The sequence below is a fragment of the Canis aureus genome, chromosome 9, assembly GCF_053574225.1.
Source record: "Canis aureus isolate CA01 chromosome 9, VMU_Caureus_v.1.0, whole genome shotgun sequence".
NCBI lineage: Eukaryota > Metazoa > Chordata > Mammalia > Carnivora > Canidae > Canis > Canis aureus.
In genome coordinates, this window is record NC_135619.1 from 38,681,568 (window position 1) to 38,689,657 (window position 8,090).

An 8,090-nucleotide genomic window follows, 5' to 3' on the forward strand; every position below is an offset into this window, starting at 1 on the left:
GAGACTCCAAAGCTGCAGTGAATTCCTATAGATCCTACCTGCCTTTCAGAACGTTATTGCCCAAAGAGTGACCTCTTTGTAGGGTACAGGCTTTCACAACAAAAAAATCTGAATTTGGTTCAGGATCTAGCTATATGATCCTGGACAAGACATTCAGCCTCAGTTTCTGCATCTGGGATTGTTGTAATGATTACATGAGCACATATAAATCAGCTCACAACATCCTGGATACATGGGAAGTTCTTAATAAATGGTAATTATTTCCTCAGTGACTACTGAGCAGAAGAAATCAAGGGCCTCAGATGCATAAGCAGAAGGAACTAGGAAAGAAAATCTGCAGTATTGTGATCTTTGGCTGTGGTGACCCCACCCCTGACCACTCTGATCTCCAATTCGATCTGAGGGTCCTTGAATGGACTGACAGGTGGCCTAGGTTCTCAGCCATGTCCCTGAGCCAAGGCATGTCTTCAGAATCGAGGCCACACAGGGTAATATAATAGATCAGGAATTATCTTCACAGTAGTTCTGCCTTCATCTTCTCTTGACTATTTGTTCTTAAAAATAATTTATACTTCCTGTATTTTACTTTTCTCATTTGCAAAATGAGAATAATGATGACACCTCTCCCGTAGGACATTTGTGCAGATTAATGAGATACTGTAGAAAGGTACTTTAGGGTATAGTTACGTTTTATGATGAAGACAGAGAAGTAATTGTTCATAAATTTGGCCTCTGCTGGAAAACTTCCAGTAACAATGAGTTCACAGAAAGGATCATATTATCGATCAGTTATAACTGTTTGAAGTTTTTCCCTTTACATTAAAGTGGATGCCTGGTCTTCATCTCAACCCTGACACATGGATTTTGTAGCACAAGTTCCAGACTAAATCAGAATCTCTAAGGATAGGAACTGGGCTTGTATAGTTAAAACCCCCACAGATGACTAAGGGACAGCCAAGACTGCCCACTACCGACCCAGGGGTCAGGAATGACCGGGAGTTGGGGCAGATTCTCTGGGACTCACAATATGATCAAGTTCCATGGATGGCAAGGACACAAATCTATCCAGCCTGATTCAAACTCTACCCTTGGATAGGAGTTCATCTGGAATAGGGGAAGATATATTAGGAAAGTCTCCAACTGACTTATACCTTTTAGATTCATCTAACTTGACATCCAAATGACCAAATCTCAATGTATTCCTCTATCTCCCCTGGGTATCTCCGTAGTGTCTTGACGAGGAGCTAGGAAAATGATCACAGCAAGGTTGGCTGAAGGATTGGAGACACTGAACACTATCAGGCCATGTGTTCATTGCAAGGTGCAGAGTGAGGAGACCTCTCTACCGTACCTCACTTAACTGGTGCCTGTAAGTACTTGGACAAAAATGGACACATTTTAAAACAATGATAAACTTTAGCCATTATTAGTTTGTAAGAGATTCATCTCATAGGTCAAGAAAATGTTTCACCATATAGTGTCTTTTGTATGGGAAGTTATTTAAATTATAGAATACGAGCAATATAATTGCAAAGAAAACATTCTGACTTATTATTTTGTTTTCCCCATGCTCTTCTTCTTGGAATGTATTTATACACCTTCTTACACCATCATTTCATATAAAAATTTCATTATTCCCCCAAGCAGAGTAGGAGCCCCACGAGGGAAGGAATTCTGTCCTATGCAGACCTGATATGGAATTCTGGGTGTCTGGTAAGTGTTCATCAAATACTTCATGAAGCACTGACCGTACACTGGGACCGTGTACTTTATGCTGCTAACCATAGGTCCAAGATAGGGTTGCTTGTTTGGAAAGTACCACCCCAGCACCTTATGTCAGACTGTGACAAAACATTCCTGGGAAGCCCCCAGAAGTTTGTCTGGCTGCTTTCTATTGCTGCCATCACTTGAGTGACATGTGGGTCTCCGGAGACCAGTCCAATGGCATTCACTTTCCCTTCCCCTTTTCTCACAGTGCAACACACACACTGTTGGCTGAGGGATACATACTTTTTGTAGAGAACAGGTTAAGTTATACATAGGCATTTTCTTTACTCAATGCACTGGGCACTGGTTTGGGGCAACAAGCAGCCTCCTGACTGCTACCAAGGGGAGAGGGATCCTTCTTAGCTCAAACCTTTGACTCCCAACCTGTCCTGATAATTTGACTTGTTTGTGCCATTTGGTTTAGAGATTCCTGATTTCTGAAGGCATAAAGTAACGTCAGCCCAGAACTTGAATTTCTCTCCTTCTCACCACTAGAGCCCAGCATCAACCAATCTCCCGAAGTGCTTTCATGGTATAAGATGTGAAATGAAGGTTCAATATTATTTGCTGTTTTGACATCTTATAAAATCTAGAAGTCCCCCAGTGGCCTAACTGCAAGTTCCCCTCCCTGCCCTCTTCATGCAGATAAGGTCTCTTAGTCAAGCAACCCTCCTTATCATAGGGACCAGGCACACCACTTGCTCATCCTTGAGTTGTAGGTTTCATTTCCCTGCAGGCCCACAGAATTATTCAAACAAGCCAATCACATCTTCCTTTGGGAGTCAAGTGGCACCTCATCCTCTTGATACTATGAAGTCTACCTCCCATAGGCCCTGCTTTTCCACTCTGACCCTAAATGCAACCCCCATGTGGCCCTGTGTGGCATGGAGTGTCCTCCCTCAGGCTAAGTATGAATGACCAATAAACTGCTGTTGAACTCATCTGTTCAGGGTCAAGTGCCACAGCCATCCCCATCATCCTAGGGTGGGAATCTTTCCCTTATGGATGGGGTGAAGCAGGGGCAATTAAAACAGCTCTGCCCACACCATTCCTGAAGTTCATCCCGTGGTTATTAGTTCTTGTGCCTGTTTCTCAGCACTCCTAGGATGCATCCATTCCCTACAGATTTTTGACTCCTTCTGCTGCCCTTCTGGAATGCTGCATGTTGCATTTTCCCAGACTTGCCGACCTTGCTAAGTTCAGACTTAGCAAGTTACCAACTCTTACAATGCCAACAACAACATAGGGGGAATTCAGAAGCAACTTCAAGTCAATAAAAAGTAATAATTGAATGTGTCACGATCTTTCTCTGGCAACATTAGTGTCCTCCACTCTTCTTCAATATTCTCCTACATCCATCCCAACGCGCTGAGGTCATACACACATAGTCTGAGAAATAAAGGGAGTTTCTGTTACGGAGACTCAAATGTCAGAGAGTTATACAGTAATACACCTTTTTAAAACTCCACTACTCTGAATAAGAAGCCACTTCATTTTTTCACTTTCATACAACACATGGAAGCTCATCAAAGTAAGGTCAGAGTAGAATGCACTATTAACTAACCCAACTACTTCTAACCTACTTCTGCAGTAGGCTCTCACATGCCCTTAGGAGTGCTGAAGGGAAAAGAACACCCCTCCTATGTTGTGTTTGCTGAATTTTGGTAGATTTCTCCTGTGTTCTAGGATGTAGAACTGCACCTCCCTTCTGCGACTTTATGACAGTTTGACCAGTTCACTTGAAAATTTGGAAGTTAGATTTATTTGGATTAGCTAGAAAATATAGGGGACCACTGTTCTTACTCCTGATTAGGGAAGGCTTAATTTTAAAAGCAAAGTGAGAAACCCTAATGGGAAAAGGTGATAGATTTAAGTATAAAATTACCAATACTGAAAAAAAATAAATAAAATAAAATTACAAACAACTAAATAAAGCTAAAGATCAAGAAAAGATAAAACATATTTGGCTGTTTAAGTGTTCATAGTCTCTTAAAAGTAGTATTTATAAAAAGGACAGATATTGCCCCAATAGAAATATTCCTATAGAAAAGGCATCAAAAGATGTGATTAAGGAGTTAACAACAACAAAAATCACAAGCTATCAATAGTTCTATCCAAAAGATCCATCATCTCTAGCAAACAAATGCAAATTAAAGGAAGACAAAGAGACTAATTTTTGCCTATCAAACTGGCAGTGAGTGCACTCTCCCACCTTGTGAGTCTTGGTGGAAGGCATCTCTCCCCATAAGAGGTACAAACACCGGTACTGTCAATCATAGCCTCTAGGTTTGGGCGCTTAGATGTAACGACTCAAGATTGTGTGTCCATTGTTTGTCATGCCTAGAAACTGGAAGAGAGCAGAACTCTTTCTGGCTGCCATAGCCACACCCAGTGTCCGAGAGCCACCAGGGCAGCAGTGCCAGTGTGGTGTCTAATGTCCAGGCCCAGCGCCAGCAGTGGCAGCAAGTGCAGGGTCCCGTTCCACCTCAGTGGGAGTGGCAGAGGAGTTCTTGCTGCACTTTGTTATTGGTTAGACATTGGCTGGGGCTCTGGCTGCCCAGCCTTCCTCCATTCCTGCCCACTACCTATGCCTGAGGTTCTAGCTTTCCTGATAAATCTGTGGGCTGCCCAACACCTTGCAATAAATTCCTGCAGTGGTTTCTGTTGTTTGACTGATATAGTAGTATGTACAGGAAGCTTTCCAACCTAGTAATTTCACTTTCTGGAGATATGTTAAGTAAATAATTAGATGTGTACATTTAAATAAAAGGATATCCTTCCAAGCCCTGTTTATAATAGGAAAAACATGGAAACAATCTGAATATAATCTTTCTACAATGGGGAATTGGTTAAATGGATTATAATACATCTATGGCATGGAATATTATATAGTAATTAAAACTCATATTCTTAAAGAACATTCAATGGTATGAAAATACTCATAATACTAAATTTAAAAAGCAAAATGTTCAGTAAAATCTACTTTTTCACAAATAACCAAGATATTAATAGTTTCTTTCTCTTGGATATGAAATTATTGGTAGGTTTTCTTTTCATGGTAGTTACTGGGTAAATTCTTTTTCTTTTCTTTTCTTTTTTTTTTTTTCTTTTCTTTTGGAGTAGGGAGGGTCAGAGGAAAAGGGGGAGAGAATCCTAAGCAGACTCCAAGCCCTATGCAGGGCTCCACACAGAGCTCAATCTCACGATACTGAGATCATGACCTGAGACAAAATCAAGAGTCAGAGAATCCACTGACAGGCTCCCAGGCGGGATCCCCTTTATTGGTAACTTCTAATGCTATATTATGAACATATTTTTGCTGATATCAAAAATGTAAACAAAAGCTACATTAGAAAACCAAATAGATTTATCTGAAATTGTCAAGTGGGTTAATTGGTCTTTTGTTTGGTTGTGTTTGCCTTTTGCAGTTTGGTAGTAGATAATTCAACTGCAAAGGATGGTGGAAAATTTAGCAAGCTTCTGAAGAGATCTAATGCCCCATTTTCTGTATGCTTCAGACCAAATGCATATATTTCCCCCCCAAATTCATATGTTGAAATCCTAAACCCCAAAGTGATGGTCTGAGGAGGTGACTAGATCATGAGAGTGGAGCCCTTATGCATGAGATTATTGCCCTTATAAAAGGGACCCCAGAGAGCTCCCTCACCCTTCCCACCATATGAGGAAACAGTGAGAAGGCAGCTATCTATGAATCAGGAAGCGGTCCTCATCAGACTTCTAATCTGTCGGCACCTTAATCTTGGACTTCCCAGCTTCCAGAACTGTGAGCAATAAATTTCTGTTGTTTATAAGCCACCCAGTCTGTGGTACTTTGTTATAACAGCCTGAACTGAGACACTGTATTTTTTTTCTCAGCTACTCAAAGAACTGTCTCAATAAAACAATGATTTTAATTTAGGAAACTTTTTTTTTTTTTTAAGATTTATTTATTTATTTGAGAGAGAGAGTGTGCACGAGCACATCCACTCAGGCACACATACACTCACGCCCACAAGGGGGCAGGGGCAGAGAGAATCTTAAGCAGACTCCCCACTGAGTGCAGAGCCTGACACAGGATTGGATCTCACCACCCTGAGATCATGACTCTGAGATGGAAACCTGAGCTGAAACCAAAAGTTGGACGCTTTACTGTCTGTGCCATGCAGGTACCCCAGGAAACTTGCATTAAACAAAACAAAACAAAACAGGGGCAGCCCGGGTGGCTCAGCGGTTTAGCGTCTGTCTTCGGCCCAGGGTGTGATCCTGGAGACCCGGGATCGAGTCCCACATCAGGCTCCCTGCATGGAGCCTGCTGCTTCTCCCTCTGCCTGTGTCTCTGCCTCTCTCTCTCTGTCTCTCTCTCTCTCTCTTTCTCTGTCTCTCAGGAATAAATAAATAAAATCGTAAAAAACAAACAAACAAACAAACAAAACAGGCTGGAATTCATTTGTCCATTCAAAGCAGGAGGTCTGAACTGAGTAAAAGATTAGATGATAGGTGTATGGACTGATGGGGAGCCCAGGTAGGGAGGTTGGAGGGTCATAAAAGCAACACAAAGTCTAAAAACCTGGGGAACAGAAATATATCCTCATTCTCCCCTGAGAATATGTTAATTGTCTTTGCCTTATGCTGATGCTGCTCTTAATAACAATTATTACAATGGCAGGATGCTTTACAGTCTATGAAGCACTTTCTACTTCCCCATATATTATTATTAGGCTCATTTTACTGGAGAGAAAATTAAGCCCTAGAGAAGTTAAATGATTTATTAAATGTCTTTGTTATTTTGTGGCAGAACTGGGCCTACAAACCAGGTCTTTTGCTCTTGTGACTATTCCTGGAGGTGGCGGAGTAAAGTGATTGATAGTTCAGGCTTTGGAGCCAGAGAAACCTGGGCTGGTACCCAGCTGGGCCCCCCAACTGTGTGAACTCAGAGCAATTGCCTAGGCCTTCCCAGGCTCGGATTCCTCATCTCAAAGCAAGAGAGAAAAACACCTACTTGGGACAGTCTCTGTGAGAATAAAAGGTGGCTGTTATTACCCCACCATCTCTTTGACAAGCCTTATTTTTAGTCTCCCAGGACCTTCATCCCTATTTTGGGTCGAATTGCGTCCTCTCCAAATTCATGTTGAAATCCTAATGCACAGTACTGCAATAGGACCTTATTTGGAAATGGGGTCTTTGTAGATATAATGAGTCAAGTTGAGGTCATACTACGGTAGGGTGAGCCCCTATTCCAATACGACCGGGTCCTCAAAGAGAGGAGAACTTTGGAGACACACACACACAGGGAGAATGCCATGTGAATATTTTCATTATGCTGCCACAAGCTAAGCAATCAAAAGCTAGGAAAGAGGCCCAGAACAGATTCCTCCCCAGTGCCTTCAGAGGGAGCATGGCCCTGCCAACACCTTGATTGTGGACTCTGGCCCCCAAACTGTAAGACAATAAGTTTTGGTTGTTTAAGCCAGCCAGCTTGTGGCATTTTGTTATGGTAGCCCCAGGGTACTAGTATAATCTTCAACCCACTGTGGTGCTGGCGCATCTGTGTCAGGACCTATTCCAGTCGCATTGAGGTTTGTTTTGTTTTGTTTACCATCACTGGATAGCAATCAGCTTATCTCTGTGATGCTTGCATCCGAGTTCATTCATCAGATAGAGGTCATCAAAAGGGATATCTGTGAATGCTGGAGAAGTCCAGATCCTAGGTTTAAAAAACAATTAGCCTGATTGTAAAAGTTTCATTAAAAATATACCTTAACCATAAATGTGCTTAAAGTTGCCATTTACACTTTAACCATCCATCCTGTTACAGTGGGCTCTCCCTTTAAGCCGTACTTATTCTGGAGCAAAGAATCCCTGGGGATGAAGCTCAAGGAAATGTATTTTTAAAAAAGCTTTCCAAGTGATTTTGATGCTCAGTTGGTTTTCTGTACTAAAATGCCATTATTTCGGAAACAGATGGAGGGTTGCTGAAGGGGAGGTGAATAGGGGGATGGAGTAACCAGGTTACAAGCATTAAGGAGGGCACATACAGTAATGAGCACTGGATATTAACTATATCTTGGCAAATTGAATTTAAATTAAAAAAATAAAAATAAAATAAATTTAAAAAATAAAATGCCATTATTTAGTTATATTTGAAAATATCTTCTAATAGCAGTAAGAAGCAAATTAAGATCCAAAAGAAGTAAAGTATATGCACTAGCTTCTTGCTGCTGCTATAACAAATTACCATAGGGACGCCTGGGTGGCTCAGTGGTTGAGCCTCTGTCTTTGGCTCAGTTCGTGGTCCTGGGGTCCTGGGATCGAGTCCTGCATCA

General features: G+C 41.6%; 1 long non-coding RNA gene across 1 annotated transcript in view; it reads left to right on the forward strand.

Annotated features, from left to right (window-relative positions):
• LOC144320111 (uncharacterized) overlaps positions 1-1,513 on the forward strand; it is a 38,376-nt gene extending 36,863 nt beyond the window's left edge. Inside the window, exon 4 of the long non-coding RNA XR_013385696.1 lies at positions 1,230-1,513. This is a non-coding gene — a long non-coding RNA (uncharacterized LOC144320111). The remainder of the gene's footprint in view (positions 1-1,229) is intronic.
• The last annotated feature ends 6,577 nt before the right edge of the window (positions 1,514-8,090 follow it).